The following is a 20,894-nucleotide window of genomic DNA, read 5'->3' as shown; positions in this document are numbered from 1 at the left end:
AGGTTGTGACAATAAAGTTTTTTTGTTTTAAAGGGTCCCTCTGTTACAAACACAAGAACAATTAACATTTAAGTAGTGAAGGAAAAGGGGTATTAGTGAAGGAGAAACAAAAAACATCAGAATGGAATTATATTTTTATTACATTTCAATACAAATAGGGTAGTGTCTTCTCAAATGGAGAAAAGCTATGTAGTGTAAGACTGTCATGTCAGCATTAAAACATGGTAGAAGGCACAGTAAAATACCATATGTGTCTTAAAGCAATAATGTTATAGATTGCACTGCATTATGGGTAAAATGCTGAAAAAATACTGTTATTTACTGTAATTGGAAGCCTCCTGGAGGAAATCCTCCCAACATTCTGTATAATTTATTTACAGTAATAGCTTATGCCTACTGTAGATTTGTAGTTAAGTATGTACACACAACACCAGCTTAATATGTCCCTTGTCCTCTGTCTATTTACCCACAGAGTAACAGCCCCTGTTGCTGTCTGTCTATTTACCCCCAGAGTAACAGCCCCTGTTGCTGTCTGTCTCTCTATTTACCCACAGAGTAACAGCCCCTGGTGCTGTCTCTCTATTTACCCACAGAGTAACAGCCCCTGTTGCTGTCTGTCTATTTACCCCCAGAGTAACATCCCCTGGTGCTGTCTGTCTGTCTATTTACCCACAGAGTAACATCCCCTGGTGCTGTCTGTCTGTCTATTAACCCACAGAGTAACATCCCCTGGTGCTGTCTGTCTGTCTATTAACCCACAGAGTAACATCCCCTGGTGCTGTCTGTCTGTCTATTAACCCACAGAGTAACATCCCCTGGTGCTGTCTGTCTGTCTATTAACCCACAGAGTAACATCCCCTGGTGCTGTCTGTCTGTCTATTAACCCACAGAGTAACATCCCCTGGTGCTGTCTGTCTGTCTATTTACCCACAGAGTAACAGCCCCTGGTGCTCATTCCAGTCTTTCTCTTTCTATGCTTGTCCTAGGGTTGAGAAGAGCTGACCAATCAGAACGCGAGGAGGTTTGTTTACGGAGCCCCATGAGGAACACATGATGCTAACCTCTCTCTGTCCTGGATGCTCTCCTGACCAAACTGTCCCGTTTCACCGCCTCTGAACCCCTTACCCTAAATAGATCTCAATCCCCCCCCACACACACACAATATAATTTGTAATTAGTGTTGTAATGATGCACTTATTTGGTTACATACGTCATAACTGTTGTTACTTCCATTGTCAATTATATTGTTCATTTGTAGCTAATGTTGTCAGCTATTTGAATACATGTATTTTATGTACATTTGTATATATATCTTTGTATTTAGATTTCAGGTAGAATTTCACTGTAAATATTCAGCATTGTAATGGCACCAGAGTTTCCAGCTTAAATACTGTAATTCTGCTTTACAGCAGGTATGCTGTAATATATTTTACAGTAGTATTTTCCTTACTGTAAAACAATAGTATTTAAACCTTTTCAGCAGGGAACCCATTTTTCTCAAAAATGTTTCTATATTGTTTAAATAAAAAATAATAACACTAAATAATAATATAAAACATTTCAAATAATATTGTTGGCAACCCCACTGCAGTTGTGGGGACACGAATCCCGACATTGAATACTACTACTGTAAAAACCTTACAGCTGTAAATTTAAAGCAGGGATGCTGTATTCTGTAATGTGTTTTATAGTATGGAAAAGAGGTTACTGTAAAATATATTACAGCATCTCTGCTGTAAAGCAAAATTACAGTATTTAAGCTGGAAACTCTGGTGCCATTATAATGCTGAATATTTACAGGAAAAGTTTTACATCAAAACTCATTGCCCTTTTCCTTCCATATAATCAGTTAGCAGTTTTTAAAGCATACTTCACAACATTCATTTTACAACTAAAATCTACTGCACTTATCATAGCATCAATAAACTGGGCATAAACCTGCAGATGTAAGTCAACTCAATAATATAATTCATTTCAAAAAAGTTGTTCAACTACCACCAACCTGCTGGGAAAGGAAGTTCGCTACATCCAATGACTCTCCAACACTGCATAAAAGCAATCAATCAGTTATTACTATATAAAACAGATTTTAAGTCAATCTTTTTCAACACAAAATCCACTAAATGAGCAACAACACCGAAGACAACAAACATAGACATGAACACCAAAGGGGATCCGAACACCTTGGCTGCATTTCCTGACATTGTTACAGACACATATTCCACACAAGGAAGGACAACATAAGTAAGAACAGAAATAAAGCAATAAAAGGCCATAATGCCAAAAACTATACCCTCCCAGGGACCAGTGGTCAGAGATGACTTTAACTTCCTCTCTGTCTTTCTGGCAGCCAGGCCTTCCTTCACCAAGGACTTTGACGTTTTCACATTCTCCTTCTTCTTGTTGGTTTCCCAGTTATTCACATCAAAGTCCTCATTCCTCTTCAATACTCTGAGATCAACTCTTCTCTGTCTCACTTCGTCTGCCATGTCCCTTAGTATTCTGTTGACTCTGATGTTCTCCGACGTGATTGGATCCCCGCACACCGGACAGATAACGCAACCAGCGTCCATACACTTCTGGAGGCAACGTTCACAGAAGGTGTGCTTGCAGCTCAGCGATATATGTCCAACGAAGACTTCGGTACAGACGGAACAGATGAAGACTGTAGCCATGTTTCTCTGTGTTCTCAGAAGCCTTGGTTACACCTTTCATTCAAAAAATAATAATATCAGTTATAGATCTTCTAGGTCTTCTCATTGAAAGCAAGTCTGAGAAGCGGTCATCTGCGATTTCTATGCGTCTTTTACTTTCGGTTTTGTACACTAGCTTCAAACATCTGAAACCACAATATTTGTGGTTATTTAAAATAGATTTCACAGCGGTTTAGATTGTACAATGATTCTCTACACTCAAGAGTGCTCGTTTTGTCACATAAACTGAAATTAGGCGAACTATTAACATTATTACAACTACAAAATACATAATGTACCTTTAACACGTTGTTGTTCTCGTCGTCCGATCAAGATCCGGTCGATATTTGTTCCTTCTACACCACCGAGGTATAATACAAACTGGAGACTGCTTCCTAGATGTCCGACCGTTGTTTTCGAGGTAATCTACTCACGTTCGCATTGAGAAGTAGGGAGCTGCAGCTCGATACCGAAACCGGACTATGGTCAAGAGGGTGTGTTGAAAAGTTAAGTACTGGGCGTGTGGACAGGGTTGGGTTTCGGTTCATTATAATAAATACAAAAACCATTGTTTTCGATTCAGGCTTTGATTATTTGGGTTGAATTCTGTAACAACAATGAGCGTGTGGATAGAGTCAGTGCTGTCCGGGATCCTTGGCACCTCCCTACCCTAACCTTAACCCTTACCTAACCCTAACCTTAACCCTTACCTAACCCTAACCTTAACCCTAACCTTAACCCTTACCTAACCCTTACCTAACCCTAACCTTAACCCTTACCTAACCCTTACCTAACCCTAACCATTTTAAATGTAAAATTCAATGGGATAGGACCATCCCAATCATTTTGGATAGAATGGCCCATGTGGTAATGAACTGGGTGTGGGAAAGCTCTCTGCTATAGGTAGTGCTGAGCAATTAGTGCTTTGAGTCGGGTTTGGGGTTAATTATTTGTTTATCTCTGTTTTCGGTTTTGATTATTTGAGTTGAATATTGTAACACAGAATTTAAAAAAAATCAGTAAAAGTCCCATGACGGTAGTGACTGCCGATGACTGCTGATTAACCAACAATTATTTACATGATTTTACTTCATCATATTTCATTTGTTTTATTTGATGACTTTATTATTTTCATTCCAAGTCATCATCTCATCTCTATAGAGCTGCTGGTTATGCTGTCTGACAAAAGCTATATTTTGTAGTTCTTCAAAGTAAATAAGGCATACTTTTAATGACTGCTGAATGCTTGCTATTGATAGCTAGTTTGCTATCAATCACTTTGATCACGTATTTTCCAGGTAGAGATTAACCACGAAGCAACAGCTGCTCTCTATATCCACTCACTGCGCATTCTTGTCTCTTCAGTAGCAGGCCTAAAAACAAATGCAGACTGGACAAAGTAGATACGCAATGGATTATGGTCATTGTAGTTTAGTGAATAAAACGTGGTAATTAACTATGTAGATTATTGGCCTGTAGGAAACTACAAGTTCCTACTACATCACACGGAAACAGTCTGACGTGCCCAGTGAGTTCACAGAAGAAAAAAGAGAAAGAAAATGGGATTCAAGGAATTGAACCGATATCCATCAATTAGTTGTTCGAAAACAAACCCAACACATATTCCAGTTGATAGCTCAGCAGTAGTTTAGGTTAGAGCGGAGATGGCCAACTTTGACGGTGGGGGGCACAAACAAATCTGAACACATCTGGAAGGATCGCTGGTCGCGGGCTTAGTGACTTTTCATGCAGCCCAATCAGCAACGCAAAACGGTCAAAGTGGCAACAATTTCGCCCAATTAGCCGATTCGCTTTCCATACTCCTTTCCACACCCACTCGCCTCCGGTCGCCATTTTGGGCTGCAGCGACCTGCTGATTCGTGGACCGTCTACAAAAAGGAAGAAAAAAAATCAGACCACCTCACTTTTTTTTCTTCACATTTGGTTACAGCTTCTAAAATGGCTGGAATTATTATTTTTCCTCATCAATCTACACACAATAACCCAAAATGACAAAGCACATTTTGACAAATGTATTAAATATAAAAAACAGAAATACCTCGAAATTGAGCTCAGGTGCATCCCGTTTCCATTGATCGTCCTTGACATTCTACAACTTGATTGGAGTCCACCTGTGGTAATTCAATTGACAATCATTCAAATCCTTACAAATGAAAAGGCAGATCAACAAATTCTTTGCATATTTTATTTGTATTTTCTTCCAACTTTCAACTCACACGTGGTCATATTTTACATCTTTGTAATAAAACATGAATACAATAGTTTTTTTGGGATTTCATAGATCCAAAATATTTGACCTTTTTTTTGGATCCATAAATTGAACCTGTTTTTGGGTGTGAGTGTATTTGATTGAGTTTAACACACTAACAGTACATCTCATGTTTTACCTTTGTACTTCCTGTCTCTCCTCCTCCTCCCTCCCTCTCTCTGGTCTTAATTAACTGTCTCTCCTCCCCCTCCCTCCCTCTCTCTGGTCTTAATTAACTGTCTCTCCTCCCCCTCCGGTCTTAATTAACTTAACTTAATTAACTTAAGGGTCATGTGACAGGAAATAATCACCAGGCTAATAAATAATATGTGATTTGATGCAAAGTGTGAATACAAGAACAAAACATTTGACACTGAATCAATTCTTTTTTTTGTCTTCCTTTCTTTAAATAATCTGACAAATGTGAATGAGTGAAGGTTTCCTTTTTACATTATCAAACTCTGTGAGGCCTGTCCGTCGTAGCCTGAAGTCTATCAAACTCCCTCTCTGTGAGGCCTGTCCGTCGTAGCCTGAAGTCTATCAAACTCCCTCTCTGTGAGGCCTGTCCCTCGTAGCCTATCAAACTCCCTCTCTGTGAGGCCTGTCCGTCGTAGCCTGAAGTCTATCAAACTCCCTCTCTGTGAGGCCTGTCCGTCGTAGCCTGAAGTCTATCAAACTCCCTCTCTGTGAGGCCTGTCCTCGTAGCCTATCAAACTCCCTCTCTGTGAGGCCTGTCCGTCAGAGCCTGAAGTCTATCAAACTCCCTCTCTGTGAGGCCTGTCCGTCGTAGCCTGAAGTCTATCAAACTCCCTCTCTGTGAGGCCTGTCCGTCGTAGCCTGAAGTCTATCAAACTCCCTCTCTGTGAGGCCTGTCCCTCGTAGCCTGAAGTCTATCAAACTCCCTCTCTGTGAGGCCTGTATCCTGAAACCAAGACTAAATGTACATATTTGACAAAACAATCACCAAATAAACAAAAATCAGACTTGTCTTGTGGATATCTGGTAGATGTCATCGTTTGATGGCGTTAGCGAAACATTTCTTAATCTTCATCATCACAGTCATCATCATTGCCATCGCTATTATTACACAGGAATTCATTCATAAATGAAAAGTGATGGTCTGTGTGGTGATAGGAGTGAGGACTGTGATCTATTCCTGCTTGTCAATCATTGACACAGAGACTAGGAAACAAAACAGTATTTACAGAAATCATATTCACCCCCCCAATGGGCTAATTAAAAGAAATATATATAAAAAATAAATTAACTGAAATAAAATAAATCAAACGTAAGAAATTAAATCAAAACAAAATAATATGAAACCAAAAATATATAATTTACTCGATATGAGTTTAAGCCAACAGCATCTGTTTTCTTTAATAGGAAGTACTGCTTCAGACCAATTCAATCCAGGGTCAGACCAGTGCATTCCAGGGTCAGTGTTAAACCTGTTCAATTCAGTTTCGACCAGTTTGAACTTTCTGTGTTAGTCTGGACCACATCTCCCACCCTTTAAAACTAGAAACAAAAGAGAAATAAAGAAAAAAAAACATAACAAAATAACTAAACCCAAAAGCAACAAAACCCATTTTTTTAGTAATGTTATTTTGTTCTGTGAAGCGATAAGCGTTCTGTCCATTAACAGTGAATATTCTCAAACATTAAAAGTCCTATATGGGTCTGGTCAACCCCAGTCAAAGTCTAGCAGTAGATTTGATCTTCTCCTTACTTTATATCTTAGTTCATTAATATAAGGATCCCATCAGGGGTGTCATGTGGCTGTTAGGGTTGAAATGGCAGACAAGATGTCCTACAGTAGCTGTGATGCTCTCTCTCTCTCTCTCTCGCTCTTCCTTCTCAAGTGAAACTCATCACAGGAAGTAGAGTTTTAGTGGCTTTTCAACCTCTTATTCTTCATTTTTGTAGCTGTTGTTTACAGCTCGACCTCTCTCTCCTCGTCTGGTGCTGGTCTTCCCTCTCTCCTCGCCTGGTGCTCGTCTTCCTCTCTCTCCTCGTCTGGTGCTCGTCTTCCTCTCTCTCCTCGTCTGGTGCTAGTCTTCCTCTCTCTCCTCGCCTGGTGCTGGTCTTCCCTCTCTCCTCGCCTGGTGCTGGTCTTCCTCTCTCTCCTCGTCTGGTGCTCGTCTTCCTCTCTCTCCTCGCCTGGTGCTCGTCTTCCTCTCTCTTCTCGTCTGGTGCTCATCTTCCTCTCTCTCCTCGTCTCGTGCTTGTCCTCCTCTCTCTCCTCGTCTCGTGCTCGTCTTCCTCTCTCTCCTCGCCTGGTGCTCGTCTTCCTCTCTCTCCTCGCCTGGTGCTCGTCTTCCTCTCTCTCCTCGTCTGGTGCTCGTCTTCCTCTCTCTCCTCGTCTGGTGCTCGTCTTCCTCTCTCTCCTCGCCTGGTGCTCGTCTTCCTCTCTCTCCTCGTCCTCCTCCTCTCTCCCTCGTCTCGTGTTTGTCCTCCTCTCTCTCCTCGTCTTCCTCTCTCTCCTCGTCTCGTGTTTGTCCTCCTCAGTACCTGTTCTGGTGTTCGTAGTGCCAGCGGTTGAAGTCGATGTTGAAAGCTACGATGCTGCCAGACGCCATGCCAGTGATCAGAGTCCTGCAGACAGACAGAGACCACGTCAAACCATAATATAGTTAGCAGACAGAGACCACGTCAAACCATAATATAGTTAGCAGACAGAGACCACGTCAAACCATAATATAGTTAGCAGACAGAGACCACGTCAAACCATAATATAGTTAGCAGACAGAGACCACGTCAAACCATAATATAGTTAGCAGACAGAGACCACGTCAAACCATAATATAGTTAGCAGACAGAGACCACGTCAAACCATAATATAGTTAGCAGACAGAGACCACGTCAAACCATAATATAGTTAGCAGACAGAGACCACGTCAAACCATAATATAGTTAGCAGACAGAGACCACGTCAAACCATAATATAGTTAGCAGACAGAGACCACGTCAAACCATAATATAGTTAGCAGACAGAGACCACGTCAAACCATAATATAGTTAGCAGACAGAGACCACGTCAAACCATAATATAGTTAGCAGACAGAGACCACGTCAAACCATAATATAGTTAGCAGACAGAGACCACGTCAAACCATAATATAGTTAGCAGACAGAGACCACGTCAAACCATAATATAGTTAGCAGACAGAGACCACGTCATGCGTGCGTACATTTTACGTCTTCTAATCCACACAGCATGACCCGGTCAGTCTGGTTCTGGTCAGTCTGGTTCTGGTCAGTCTGGTTCTGGTCAGTCTGGACCCGGTCAGTCTGGTTCTGGTCAGTCTGGTTCTGGTCAGTCTGGACCCGGTCAGTCTGGACCCGGTCAGTCTGGTTCCGGTCAGTCTGGTTCCGGTCAGTCTGGACCCGGTCAGTCTGGACCCGGTCAGTCTGGACCCGGTCAGTCTGGACCCGGTCAGTCTGGTTCTGGTCAGTCTGGTTCGGTCAGTCTGGACCCGGTCAGTCTGGACCCGGTCAGTCTGGACCCGGTCAGTCTGGTTCCGGTCAGTCTGGACCCGGTCAGTCTGGTTCTGGTCAGTCTGGACCCGGTCAGTCTGGACCCGGTCAGTCTGGACCCGGTCAGTCTGGTTCCGGTCAGTCTGGTTCCGGTCAGTCTGGTTCTGGCCAGTCTGGTTCCGGTCAGTCTGGTTCTGGTCAGTCTGGTTCTGGTCAGTCTGGTTCTGGTCAGTCTGGTTCAGAAACAATGCATGAAAACAGAAACATGAAAAGACTGACGACCCTCCCCTCCCTCCCGTCCTACCCACCTCTGGTCGTGAGACAGGTCCATGTCGCGGATGCCAGCGTCACAGCCTGGGTAGATGTAGAGCTGTTTGAAGTCACAGGCCTGCCCACCTCCCCTCCCCTCCCGTCCTACCCACCTCTGGTCGTGAGACAGGTCCATGGCACGGATGCCAGCGTCACAGCCTGGGTAGATGTAGAGCTGTTTGAAGTCACAGGCCTGCCCACCTCCCCTCCCCTCCCTCGCCTCCCGTCCTACCCACCTCTGGTCGTGAGACAGGTCCATGGCACGAATGCCAGCGTCACAGCCTGGGTAGATGTAGAGCTGTTTGAAGTCACAGGCCTGCCCACCTCCCTTCCCCTCCCGTCCTACCCACCTCTGGTCGTGAGACAGGTCCATGGCGCGGATGCCAGCGTCACAGCCTGGGTAGATGTAGAGCTGTTTGAAGTCACAGACCTCCCCTCCCCTCCCCTCCCTCCCGTCCTACCCACCTCTGGTCGTGCGACAGGTCCATGGCGCGGATGCCAGCGTCACAGCCTGGGTAGATGTAGAGCTGTTTGAAGTCACAGGCCTGCCACACCTCCACCACCCCGTTGTCTCCTCCTGTCACCAGGTTCTGACCGTCACTACTCAACAGGATCGCCTGGCGGAAGGGAGGGAGAGAGGAAGGGAGAGAGAGAGGAAGGGAGGGAGAGAGGAAGGGAGGGAGGGAGGGAGGGGAAGGGAGAGAGGGAGAGAGGGAGAGAGGAAGAGAGGGGGAGGGAGAGAGGAAGGGAGGGAGAGAGGGAGAGAGGGAGGGAGGGAGGGAGGGAGGGAGGGAGGGAGGGAGGGAGGGAGGGAGGGAGGGAGGGAGGGAGGGAGGGAGGGAGGGAAAAGGCAGGAAGGAGAGGAGAAGTGCAGGAGAGAGAGAGACTGAATAAGAAAGTTATGAACCCACAAGAAAACCAGCAGACGTGGATTAGTTTGTACGTATGTGTGTGTTAGTGTGTGTGCAGGTTCCTAATGGATCCTTATAAGGATTATTCATATTATAACATTATAGAACACCTACTCATTCCAGGGTTTTTCTTGATATTTGTTTCTACATTGTAGAATAATAGTGAAGACATCAACACTATGATATAACACATATGGAATCATGTAGTAACCAAAAAAAGTGGTAAACATATCAAAATATATTTTAGATTCTTCAAAGTAGCCACATTTTGCCTTGATACAGCTTTGCACACTCTTGGCATTCTCTCAACCAGCTTCACCTGGAATGCTTTTCCAACTGTCTTGAAGGAGTTTCCACATATGCTGAGCACTTGTTGGCTGCTTTTCCTTCACTCTTCAGTCCAACTCATCCCAGCACATCTCAACTGGGTTGAGGTCGGGTGATTGTGGAGAACCTGTATATTTCTACTGACCAGCCCTGTACAGTAACACTTAGCACCTTTTTTTCCAAGAGAGTAGAGTCATTGACCTCTGAGCCAGAAGTTTATAATATATAATACTGATAATACTGATATAATATATAATACTGATAATACTGATATAATATATAATACTGATATAATGTATCAGATAAAACTTTATTTATCACATGCGCCGAATACAACAACTTTACCGTGAAATGCTTTACTTACAAGCCCTTAACCAACAGTGTAGTTCAAAAATAAGAAGATATTTCATATTTAGTAAACTAAAATAAAAAGTAACACAATAAGAATAACGAGGCAATGTGGAGGCTATATACAGGGTATTACGCTACAGAGTCTATGTGGAGGCTATATACAGGGTATTACGGTACAGAGTCAATGTGGAGGCTATATACAGGGTATTACGGTACAGAGTCAATGTGGAGGCTATATACAGGGTATTACGGTACAGAGTCAATGTGGAGGCTATATACAGGGGGTACCGGTACAGAGTCAGTGTGGAGGCTATATACAGGGTGTTCCGGTACAGAGTCAATGTGGAGGCTATATACAGGGTATTACGGTACAGAGTCAATGTGGAGGCTATATACAGGGTGTTACGGTACAGAGTCAATGTTGAGGCTATATACAAGGGGTACCGGTACAGAGTCAATGTGGAGGCTATATACAGGGTATTACGGTACAGAGTCAATGTGGAGGCTATATACAGGGGGTACCGGTACAGAGTCAATGTGGAGGCTATATACAGGGTGTTCCGGTACAGAGTCAATGTGGAGGCTATATACAGGGTATTACGGTACAGAGTCAATGTGGAGGCTATATACAGGGGTACCGGTACAGAGTCAATGTGGAGGCTATATACAGGGTGTTCCGGTACAGAGTCAATGTGGAGGCTATATACAGGGGGTACCGGTACAGAGTCAATGTGGAGGCTATATACAGGGTGTTCCGGTACAGAGTCAATGTGGAGGCTATATACAGGGTATTACGGTACAGAGTCAATGTGGAGGCTATATACAGGGGTACCGGTACAGAGTCAATGTGGAGGCTATATACAGGGGTACCGGTACAGAGTCAGTGTGGAGGCTATATACAGGGGTACCAGTACTGAGTCAGGGTGCAGGGGTACAGGCTAGTTGAGGTAATCTGTACATAGGTGGGGCGACGTGACTCAGCATAGGTAACAAACAGCAAGAAGTAGCAGTGTACAAAAGGGGGTCAATGTAAATTGTCAATTTTATGGTGAATCTATGAATTATTCAGCTTATGGCTTGTTGAGGAGCATATTGATTTATTTTAAATATTTTATTTCACCTTTATTTAACCAAGTAGGCCAGTGTCATTTACAACTGCGACCTGGCCAAGATAAAGCAAAGCAGTTCGAATAAAACAACAACACATTAACAAAAAGAGGTGAAATAATTACAATTTAGCGTTAACACTGGAGTGATAGATGTGCAGATGATGATGTGTAGAGATACTGGGGTGCAGAAGAGCAAGAGGGTAAGTAATAATATGGGGATGAGGTAGTTGGGTGTGCTATTTACAGATGGGCTATGTACAGGTACAGTGATCGGTAAGCTGCTCTGACAGCTGATGCTTAAAGTTAGAAAGGGAGATATAAGACTCCAGATTCAGATATTTTTGCAATTCCGTCCAGTCATTGGCAGCAGAGAACTGGAAGGCAAGGCAGCCAAAGGAAGTGTTGGCTTTGGGGGTGACCAGTGAGATATACCTGCTGAAGTGTGTGCTACAGGTGGGTGCTGCTATGGTGAACAGTGAGCTGAGATAAGGCGGGGCTTTACATAGCAACGACTTATAGATGACCTGGAGCCAGTGGGTTTGGCGAGGAATATGTAACGAGGGCAAGCCGACTAGAGCATACAGGTCGCAGTGGTGGGTGGTATAAGGTGCTTTTGTAACAAAACGGATGGCACTGTGATAGACTTACATCTAATTTGCTGAGTAGAGTGTTGGAGGCTACTTTATAGATGACATCGCCAAAGGAGGCTTTGTTGCGAAATAGATTTAATTTTGGATTGGAGATGCTTAATGTGAGTCTGGAAGGAGAGTTTACAGTCTAACCAGACACCTAGGTCTTTGTAGTTGACCACATATTTTAGGTCAGAACCGTCCAGAGTAGTGATGCTAGACGGGCAGGCGGGTGAGGGCAGCAATTGGTTGAAGAGCATGCATTTAGTTTTACCTGCATTTAAAAGCAGTTGGAGGCCACGGAAGGAGAGTTGTATGGCATTGAAGCTCGTCTGGAGGTTTGTTTACACAGTGTTCAAAGAAGGGCCAGAAGGATACAGAATGGTGTCGTCTGCGTAGAGGTGGATCAGAGAATCACCAGCAGCAAGCGTGACATCATTGATGTATACAGAGAAAAGAGTCGGCCCGAGAATTGAACCCTGTGGCACCCCATAGAGACTGCCAGAGGTCAGGACAACAGGCCCCCGATTTGACACACTGAACTCTATCAGAGAAGTAGTTGGTGAACCAGGCGAGGCAGTCATTTGAGAAACCATGGCTGTTGAGTCTGCCGATAAGAATGCGGTCGAAAGCCAGATTGATGAATACGTCTGCACATTACTTTCTTTTATCGATGGCGGTTATGATGTATTTTAGGACCTTGAGCGTGGCTGAGGTGCACCCATGACCAGCTTGGAAACCCGATTGTATAGCGGAGAAGGTACGGTGGGATTCAAAATGGTCGATGATCTGTTTGTTAACTTGGCTTTCGAAGATTTTAGAAAGGCAGGGCAGGATAGATATAGGTCTGTAACAGTTTGGGTCTAGAGTGTCACCCCCTTTGAAGAGGAGGATGACCGCGGCAGCATTTGTTGATCTCAGACGATACAAAAGAAAGGTTGAACAGGCAATAATAATAATAGGTAATAGGGGTTGCAACAATTTCTGCGGATAATGTTAGAAAGAGAGGGTCCAGATTGTCCAGCCCAGCTGATTTGTAGGGTCCTGGTTTTGAAGCTCTTTAAGAACATCAGCTGTCTGGATTTGGGTGAAGGAGAAGTGGGGCAAGTTGCTGCGGGGTGCAGAGCTGTTGGAAAGGGTTGGGGTAGCCAGGTGGAAAGCATGGCCAGCTGTAGAAAAATGCTTATTGAAATTCTCAATTATTGTGGATTTATCGTGGTGACAGTGTTTCCTATCTTCAGTGCAGTGGGCAGCTGGGAGGAGGTGTTCTTATTCTCCATGGACTTTACAGTGTCCCAGAACCTTTTTGGAGTTGGAGCTACAGGATGCAAATTTCTGCTTGAAAAAGCTAGCCTTTGTTTTCCTAACTGACTGTGTGTATTGGTTCCTGACTTCCCTGAAAAGTTGCATATCGCGATGACTATTCGATACTAATGCAAAACGCCACAGGATGTTTTTGTGCTGGTCAAGGGCAGACAGGTCTGGAGGGAATCAAGGGTCTGTTCTTAGCTCTGCATTTTTTGCTTATTTAAGATGGTGAGGAAAGCACTTTTAAAGAGCAACCAAGACATCTTCTACTGATGGGATGAGGTCAATATCCTTCCAGGATACCCGGGCCAGGTCAATTAGAAAGGCCTGCTCGCTGGTCCTATACTTGGCGCTCCGGTACCGCTTGCCGTGCAGTAGCAGAGAAAACAGTCTATAACCTGGGTGACTGGAGTCTCTGACAATTTCATGGGCTTTCCTCTGACACCACCTATTATATAGGTCCTGGATGGCAGGAAGCTTGGCCCCAGTGATGTACTGGGCCGTACGCACTACCCTCTGTAGCGCCTTAAGGTCAGATACCGAACAGTTGCCACACCAGGCGGTGATGCCACCAGTCAGGTTGACCTTGATGGTGCAGCTGTAGAACCTTTTGAGGATCTGGGGACCCATGCAAAATCTTTTCAGTCTCCCTCGTGCCCCCTCTAACTTACAACCTCGACCCACTCCAATTTGCTTACCGCCCCAATAGGTCCTCAGATGATGCAATCGACATCACACTGCCCTAACCCATCTGGACAAGAGGAATATGATGTGTGAGAATGCTGTTCATCGACTACAGCTCAGCATTTAACACCATAGTACCCTCCAAGCTCGTCATCAAGCTCGAGACCCTGGGTCTCGACCCCGCCCTGTGCAACTGGGTACTGGACTTCCTGACGGGCCGCCCCCAGGTGGTGAAGGTAGGAAACAACACCTTCACCCCGCTGATCCTCAACATCCTCAACACAGGGGCCCCACAAGGGTGCGTGCTCAGCCCTCTCCTGTACTCCCTGTTCACCCACGACTGCGTGGCCATGCAGGCCTCCAACTCAATCATCAAGTTTGCAGACAAAACTACAGTGGTAGGCTTGATTACCAACAACGATGACACGGCCTACAAGGAGGAGGTGAGGGCCCTCGGTGTGGTGTGGTGTCAGGAAAACAACCTCTCACACAACGTCAGCAAAACAAAAGAGATGATCGTGGACTTCAGGAAACAGCAAAGGGAGCACCCCCCTATCCACACATCAATGGGAGAGCAGTGGAGAAAGTGGAACGTTTTAAGTTCCTAGGCGTACACATCACGGACAAACTGAATTGGTCCACCCACACAGACAGCGTCGTGAAGAAGGTGCAACAGCACCTCTTCAACCTCAGGAGGCTGAAAAAATGTGGCTTGTCACCAAAAACCTCAAAAACACAGGTGCTCAATTGAGAGCATCCTGTCAGGCTGTATCACCACCTAGTATGGCAACTGCTCCACCTATTTCTTTTATTTTACCTTTATTTTAACCAGGCAAGTCAGTTAAGAACAAATTCTTATTTTCAATGACGGCCTAGGAACAGGGGGTTAACTGCCTTGTTCAGGGGCAGAATGACAGATTTGTACCTTGTCAGCTCAGGGGTTTGAACTTGCAACCTTCCGGTTACTAGTCCAATGCTCTAACCACTAGGCTACCCTGCCACCCTGAACTGCAGGGCTCTCCAGAGGGTAGTGAGGTCTGTACAATGTATCCACCCTGCCCTCCATGACACCTAGAGCACCTGATGTCACAGGAAGAACAACAACCACCTGAGCCACTGTTCACCCCCTACCATTCAGAAGGTCAGTACAGGTGCATCAAAGCTGGGACCGAGAGATAGAAGCTGTTTTTCAATCTCAAGGCCATCAGATTGTTAAACAGCCACTGCTAGCACAGAGAGGCAGCTGGCTACCTACAGACTTGATATCAATGCCACTTTAATAAATGGAACACTAGTCACATTAATTATGCCACTTCAAGAATGTTTACATATCTCTCATTACCCATCTCATTTAAATGTACTGTATACTGTGTCCTTCACTATCTATTCTTCACTATCTATTGCATCTTAGCCTCTCTGTCACTACTCATCCATATATTTTATATATATATTCTTATCCCATTCCTTAACTAGATTGTGTGTATTAGGTTCTGTTGTGGAATTGTTAGATATTACCTGTTAGATACTGCTGCACTGTCAGATCTAGAAGCATTTCACTACACAATAACATCTGCTAACCATGTGTATGTGACCCATACAATTTTACTTGATTTGATATATATACTGTATCCGTGGTCGTACCCGTGTTGAGTCGTTGACTTCCATCTGAGCCAGCAGTTTCCCGTTGATGCTGAAGTTACAGAAGCGTCCTCTCTCATAACAGATGACACAGTGGCCCTCGCTGGACACAGAGATGAGGCGGGGCCTCAGGCACAACTCTGGGCCCTCCAGGGCCCGCAGCAGATCCCCTGTTATAGTATGAACCAGACATGGACCCTCTGGAGGAAGGGGGGAGGGAGAAGGGATGGAGATTTAGAAACACACACAAACAAACAAACACACACACACACGCACGCATACACACACACACACACACACAAACAAACAAACACACACACGCACGCACACACACACACTGACCTTTGGCCCCGCTAATGACCAGTCCCAGCTCTGCGCAGACAGAGACACACACCACCTCATGGTCATGACCCGTCAGCACGGCTCTCGGAGCAGGGTAGTCACCTAGGAAACATATTTATTCATTAAAATGTTCTCTGTTAAAGTGTATTGAGACTAAATATTTATATTAAATGTGACACACGAAGAGCAGATTAAAATGGGGAAAGTATCTGTTCATGGAGATCAAAATGATCGTTGGGGAACGTTGGGTCTCGTTGGGGAACGTTGGGGCTCGTTGGGGACCGTTGGGAGTCGGTGGGGAACGTTGGGTCTCGTTGGGGACCGTTGGGAGTCGGTGGGGAACGTTGGGTCTCGTTGGGGAACGTTGGGTCTCGTTGGGAGTCGGTGGGGACCGTTGGGAGTCGGTGGGGACCGTTGGGAGTCGGTGGGAACGTTGGGTCTCGTTGGGGACCGTTGGGAGTCGGTGGGGAACGTTGGGTCTCGTTGGGGACCGTTGGGAGTCGGTGGGGACCGTTGGGGATCATTGTGGATCGTTGGGAGTTGGTGGGGAACATTGGTGCTCGTGGGGGATCGGTGGGGACCGTTGGGGATCGTTGGGAGTCGGTGGGGACCGTTGGGGATCATTGGGGATCGTTGGGGATCATTGGAGATCATTGGGGATCGTTGGGGATAATTGTTTATTCATTGAGGATCGTTGGGAGTCGGTGGGGATTGTTGGGGATCATTGGGGATCGTTGGGAGTCGGTGGGGATCGTTGGGGATCATTGTACAAGGCAAGAGATTAATGTGCTGATAATATTGTAAAAAGGACAGGAAATGTAGTCCCTTTCACCTCTTAGATTAAGCATATTGCTATGTACCCCACAAACATACACAAACACACCCCTCCACACACACAGACTTACTGTTGTTGGGGTTGTCTCCAATGATGTGATGGCGTCCGCTCCAGTACCACAGCAGCAGGGTAGCGTCTCTGGACCCCGACACGATGTAGCAGTCCCCTCCGATGTAGCTCTCTGACCGGGCCAGGCACGTCACCACGTCCCAGTGGCCAAACACTATCTGGGTTAACTTACCTACAGGGAGGAGGTAGAGATGTGGACTTATTGAGGAATAATGTAGTGGCATTGAGGAATAATGTAGACACATTGAGGAATAATGTAGACCTATTGAGGAATAATGTAGACGCATTGAGGAATAATGTAGACCTATTGAGGAATAATGTAGACGCATTGAGGAATAATGTAGACGCATTGAGGAATAATGTAGATGCATTGAGGAATAATGTAGACGCATTGAGGAATAATGTAGACGCATTGAGGAATAATGTAGACGCATTGAGGAATAATGTAGACCTATTGAGGAATAATGTAGACGCATTGAGGAATAATGTAGACGCATTGAGGAATAATGTAGACGCATTGAGGAATAATGTAGACGCTTTGAGGAATAATGTAGACGCATTGAGGAATAATGTAGACGCTTTGAGGAATAATGTAGAGGTATTGTAGTAGTAAAGTAGTAGTATTATATCTCGTCTGCATCACCTCAGGGTTGTTGAAAGAAATGAATAGTGAAGTAGTGGGGCATAGTGCTGTTTAACTTCTTCGATATAGGGGGTGCTCTTTTAATTTTTGGATGAAAAACGTTCCCGTTTTAAACAAGATATTTTGTCACAAAAAGATGCTCGACTATGCATATAATTGACAGCTTTGGAAAGAAAACACTCTGACGTTTCCAAAACTGCAAAGATATTGTCTGTGAGTGCAACAGAATTGATGTTACAGGCGAAACCCAGATAAAAATCCAATCAGGAAGTGCCCCATTTTTTTGAAAGCCCTGCATGCCAATGACTCCTTATATGGCTGTGGAGGAGCTAGGAGTCAGCTTACGTTTTCCCCAAGGTGTCTGCAGCATTGTGACGTATTTGTAGGCATATCATTGGACGATTGACCATAAGAGACTACATCTACCAGGTGGTCGCTTGGTGTCCTCCGTTGCAATTATTGCATAATCTCCAGCTGCAGTATTTTTCCGTTTGCCTTTGATGAGAAACCGACTGCCAGGAATGATTTTTCATCGAATAGAATTGTGAAAAACACCTTGAGGATTGATTCTAAACAACGTTTGCCATGTTTCTGTCGATATTATGGAGCTAATTTGGAAAAAAGTTTGCCGTTGTGTTGACTGCCTTTTCGTTTTTTTTTCTTAGCCAAACGTGATGAACAAAACAGAGCTATTTCTCTTACACAAATAATATTTTTGGAAAAAATGAACATTTGCTATCTAACTGAGAGTCTCGTCATTGAAAACATCCGAAGTTCTTCAAAGGTAAATGATTTTATTTGAATGCTTTTCTTGTTTTTGTGAAAATGTTGCCTGCTGAATGCTAGGCTTAATGCTATGCTAGGCTATCAATACTCTTACACAAATGCTTGTGTAGCTATGGTTGAAAAGCATATTTTGAAAATCTGAGATGACAGTGTTGTTAACAAAAGGCTAAGCTTGTGTTTCAATATATTTATTTCATTTCATTTGCGATTTTCATGAATCGGAAACGTTGCGTTATGGTAATGAGCTTGAGGCTATGATTACGCTCCCGGATACGGGATTGCTCGACGCTAGAGGTTAATAATACCTGTCCCAGTAGAGTAGACTCTGACGCGCTTGTCCCAGTATAGATAGTATATAGTATAGTAGTATAGTATAGTAATACTATAGTAGTACTGTGGCAGGTACCTGTCCCAGTGGAGTAGACTCTGAAGCGCTTGTCCCAGTATAGATAGTATATAGTATAGTAGTATGGTATAGTAATACTATAGTAGTACTGTGGCAGGTACCTGTCCCAGTGGAGTAGACTCTGAAGCGCTTGTCCCAGTATAGATAGTATATAGTATAGTAATACTATAGTAGTACTGTGGCAGGTACCTGTCCCAGTGGAGTAGACTCTGAAGCGCTTGTCCCAGTATAGATAGTATATAGTATAGTAGTATAGTATAGTAATACTATAGTAGTACTGTGGCAGGTACCTGTCCCAGTGGAGTAGACTCTAACGCGCTTGTCCCAGTATAGATAGTATATAGTATAGTATAGTAATACTATAGTAGTACTGTGGCAGGTACCTGTCCCAGTGGAGTACACTCTGACACGCTTGTCCCAGTATAGATAGTATATAGTATAGTAGTATAGTATAGTAATACTATAGTAGTACTGTGGCAGGTACCTGTCCCAAGTGGAGTAGACTCTGAAGCGCTTGTCCCAGTATAGATAGTATATAGTACAGTATAGTAATACTATAGTAGTACTGTGGCAGGTAACTGTCCCAGTGGAGTAGACTCTGAAGTGCTTGTCCCAGTATAGATAGTATATAGTATAGTAATACTATAGTAGTACTGTGGCAGGTACCTGTCCCAGTGGAGTAGACTCTGAAGCGCTTGTCCCAGTATAGATAGTATATAGTATAGTAGTATAGTATAGTAATACTATAGTAGTACTGTGGCAGGTACCTGTCCCAGTGGAGTAGACTCTAAAGCTGTTGTTCCAGTATAGATAGTATAGTAGTATGGTATAGTAATACTATAGTAGTACTGTGACAGGTATCTGTCTCGGTAGAGTAGACTCTGAAGCTCTTGTCCCAGTATAGATAGTATATAGTATAGTATATAGTATATAGTATAGTAGTAGTATAGTAGTACTGTGACAGGTACCTGTCTCGGTAGAGTAGACTCTGAAGCTCTTGTCCCAGTATAGATAGTATATAGTATAGTATATAGTATAGTATATAGCATAGTACATAGTATAGTAGTACTATAGTAGTACTGTGGCAGCTACCTGTCTCGGTAGAGTAGACTCTGAAGCTCTTGTCCCAGAAGCCACAGACCAGGATATATCGGTTGTCGGCGGTAACCACGAAGCAGTGTGTGTTGATCTGGATGCTCTGGTCCACCAGGTCTGTGATCTGACGCTTACTCACACCTGAGTTGTTGGCTACACACACGCACGCACACACACACACAAAATAACAATGCTAATAGAAACTATAATGGTATATGATCTGATACCTAACAACCTATGGACTCTAATTTGGGCAAAAGTGTGACCACCAGGGTATCACATGACCAAGGCAGATGATGTGTTCTGACCTATGAGAGGGTCCATCTCAATGGGCAGGTGATGAGCCTGTTCTAGGGAGTAACCTGGAGCCCCACGGAGACCTGAGAACACACAATGCATGGTTACACCCTCTCTCTCTCTCACACACACACACACACACACTCTCCCCCACTACTCACCGACGGTGTTGTGCCAACGGTTGACAGCGAACAGTCTGCTGCAGGTGACGGTGACAGCAGCAGGGACAGAGAGGTGGGGCAGGGTGTTGGCTGCTACGTGGGTCACAGGAGAGTTGGAGGGGAACTTCAGCACCATGATCACATCCTGCTGCATCTGGTCCTTAAACATCAGAGGACTCTGGGGAAGAAAACACTGATGAGATAGAAGAGAGAGAGAGAGAGAGAGAGAGAGAGGGGGAAGAGAGAAAGAAAGAGAGAGAAGAGGGGACAGCAGAGGGAGGGGAGAAGGGAGGGGGAGGGAGGGGAGAAGGGAGATGAGATGAGAGAGAAGAAGAGGGGAGGAGGAGAGAGGGAAGAGGAGCGAGGGAGGAGAGAGGGAGGAGAGGAATTAGGAGAGAGGAAGGAGGGGAGAGGAAGGAGGGGAGAGGAAGGAGGGGAGAAGGATGAGGGGAGAGGGAGGAGAGAGGGAGGATGAGATGGAGGAAGAGAGGGATTAGGAGAGAGGGAGGAGGAGAGAGAGATGAGGAGAAGGATGAGGAGGAGAGAGAGATGAGG

The 20,894-nt window shown here is 44.6% G+C and overlaps 1 long non-coding RNA gene and 1 pseudogene across 1 annotated transcript; both read right to left on the bottom strand.

Annotated features, from left to right (window-relative positions):
• Window positions 1–116: 116 nt before the first annotated feature.
• On the bottom strand, window positions 117–3,415 carry LOC121841392. The gene is made up of 2 exons (XR_006080395.1): window positions 2,993–3,415; window positions 117–2,708 (listed from the first exon to the last, which is right to left on the bottom strand). It is a non-coding gene; the product is annotated as an uncharacterized LOC121841392 (long non-coding RNA).
• Window positions 3,416–7,350: 3,935 nt separating this feature from the next.
• Window positions 7,351–20,894, bottom strand: part of LOC112237923 — a 294,281-nt pseudogene continuing 280,737 nt past the window's right edge.

This window comes from Oncorhynchus tshawytscha, linkage group LG30 (genome assembly GCF_018296145.1).
Source record: "Oncorhynchus tshawytscha isolate Ot180627B linkage group LG30, Otsh_v2.0, whole genome shotgun sequence".
Taxonomy (NCBI): Eukaryota; Metazoa; Chordata; class Actinopteri; order Salmoniformes; family Salmonidae; genus Oncorhynchus; species Oncorhynchus tshawytscha.
This window is presented reverse-complemented; position numbering and strand designations above follow the sequence as displayed.